Source organism: Schistocerca piceifrons, unplaced genomic scaffold, assembly GCF_021461385.2.
Source record: "Schistocerca piceifrons isolate TAMUIC-IGC-003096 unplaced genomic scaffold, iqSchPice1.1 HiC_scaffold_1324, whole genome shotgun sequence".
In the NCBI taxonomy this organism is placed as follows: Eukaryota; Metazoa; Arthropoda; class Insecta; order Orthoptera; family Acrididae; genus Schistocerca; species Schistocerca piceifrons.
In genome coordinates, this window is record NW_025727152.1 from 57501 (window position 1) to 60000 (window position 2500).

At 58.1% G+C, this 2500-nt stretch overlaps 1 non-coding gene across 1 annotated transcript in view; it reads right to left on the bottom strand.

Moving 5' to 3' along the window:
• The window catches only part of LOC124732164, a 1909-nt gene extending 934 nt beyond the window's left edge, over positions 1–975 (bottom strand). Inside the window, exon 1 of the ribosomal RNA XR_007008586.1 lies at positions 1–975. This exon is cut by the window's left edge and continues 934 nt beyond it. This is a non-coding gene — a ribosomal RNA (small subunit ribosomal RNA).
• Between the last annotated feature and the right edge of the window lie 1525 nt (positions 976–2500).

A 2500-nucleotide genomic window follows, 5' to 3' on the forward strand; every position in this document is an offset into this window, starting at 1 on the left:
CCCGCCTGTCCCTATTAATCATTACCTCGGGTTCCGAAAACCAACAAAATAGAACCGAGGTCCTATTCCATTATTCCATGCACACAGTATTCAGGCGGGCTTGCCTGCTTTAAGCACTCTAATTTGTTCAAAGTAAACGTGCCGGCCCACCGAGACACTCAATAAAGAGCACCCTGGTAGGATTTCAACGGGGTCCGCCTCGGGACGCACGAGCACGCACGAGGCGGTCGCACGCCTTCAGCTCGCCCCACCGGCAGGACGTCCCACGATACATGCCAGTTAAACACCGACGGGCGGTGAACCAACAGCGTGGGACACAAATCCAACTACGAGCTTTTTAACCGCAACAACTTTAATATACGCTATTGGAGCTGGAATTACCGCGGCTGCTGGCACCAGACTTGCCCTCCAATAGATACTCGTTAAAGGATTTAAAGTGTACTCATTCCGATTACGGGGCCTCGGATGAGTCCCGTATCGTTATTTTTCGTCACTACCTCCCCGTGCCGGGAGTGGGTAATTTGCGCGCCTGCTGCCTTCCTTGGATGTGGTAGCCGTTTCTCAGGCTCCCTCTCCGGAATCGAACCCTGATTCCCCGTTACCCGTTACAACCATGGTAGGCGCAGAACCTACCATCGACAGTTGATAAGGCAGACATTTGAAAGATGCGTCGCCGGTACGAGGACCGTGCGATCAGCCCAAAGTTATTCAGAGTCACCAAGGCAAACGGACCGGACGAGCCGACCGATTGGTTTTGATCTAATAAAAGCGTCCCTTCCATCTCTGGTCGGGACTCTGTTTGCATGTATTAGCTCTAGAATTACCACAGTTATCCAAGTAACGTGGGTACGATCTAAGGAACCATAACTGATTTAATGAGCCATTCGCGGTTTCACCTTAATGCGGCTTGTACTGAGACATGCATGGCTTAATCTTTGAGACAAGCATATGACTACTGGCAGGATCAACCAGGGAGCTGCGTCAACTAGAGCTGAGCAGCCGGCCGCCCGGGAGTGTGTCCCGGGGGCCCGCGCGAACACGCAAGCGTCCGCTCAATCATTCTGCAAACAGGAGGAGGCTGAGCTCCCCTGCACAATACACCTCGAAACCCTCTCAGGTCCCGGCGGCGCGCAGCGCCGTCCCAAGTACTTGGTCGGGTTCGAGAGAGGCGCAATCGCCCGGAGTTAGGCGAGTAGACGCTTTCGGTGCGACCACCCGTGCTCCCAACTGAGCTTGCCGCTGCCGACAGAGGCCCGGGAGCGTGCTGTCGTGGCATTGCCGGCGGGAGACAACACGCGCCACCTACGGTGACCGGCAGCTCCAACGCCAGCGCCACAGAAGGACAAAAGCCCCACTTGGGTGCCGAAGCGAACTCTCCCAGCACAGCGCACGCGCCAACACATCCGCACAGCTGCGATACAAACCACCAGCGAGAACCGCTGGGGCGACCGAGCAGCAGACGGCGTCGCGGCGCCGAGCGCCGGGCGGCGGCGCATCCTCAACGCACACAGTCCTCAATCGGACCAGCACACTGAAGATGTCCACCGCGCTTCGCACCGGGCCCGCGAGGACCTACTTTGGCCGCACGGCGCCGCGCGCAGGGTGCGCCGGCGCGCAGCTGCGACGCCTGCCGCGTCCGTCGGCCGGCGCGCCTGCCACTGGCCGCCCCCACCAGCCGGCTGTAGCGCGTGCGCCCACGCACCGCGCGGCCAGCACGCCGGGAGGCGCCCCCTCACCGGCCGGGGACGGTCCCACCCAGCCACCGCCGCGTATCGCTTCACACCCAGATGCCGTTCAGTTTCGTCGGCATGGTGGGTATCGCTGGAACAACCGGTTAGTACCTCAACCTATCGTCGCCATCACCGATTCACCCCTAGCGAGAACAACCGCACCACAACAGGTTACCATTTGTTCATTTGCGTAACTTCACCAGAAAACGCAGGCGTCCATCGCCATTTGCAACTTCAACGATTATTGCATGCCTGTGTCAGGTGTCACGCCACACTACGTCTGCCCACATACACGCAACAAAATGTGCACGCCTAGACAATACGTGGAAGGTGGCCCCCGTACGTATGCGATGTCCATTGCTCGAACGACTGTCAACCGGCCTCTGTAGCATGTCGCAGATATGGAACGCGGTGCACCATGCCATCACGGTGTGTGAGGAGAGACGACTAGGTCCGAATACATCAACAGACAGCTCATGCTGATCGCCATCCACGGCGTCCGTTCCTCCCACACGTCTCTATGGCGTACCACACTGCAATCCAGCTCTCATAGGGAGACGACACGTAGCTGCGTGCACAATATTTGCACTGTATGGTCCGCCGTTTTTGGGCGCAGTCGTTGTGCGGTCACACATGTGCCACGATGTATCATTCAGTACATAAGGACGAATGTGCAGTACAGATTGTGGTTCACGCGTACGACATCAGCGGACAGTTGACACAGGCCGCACCACAACGTAGCCTGAGTACGTCGCATGCGAAGGGCATTG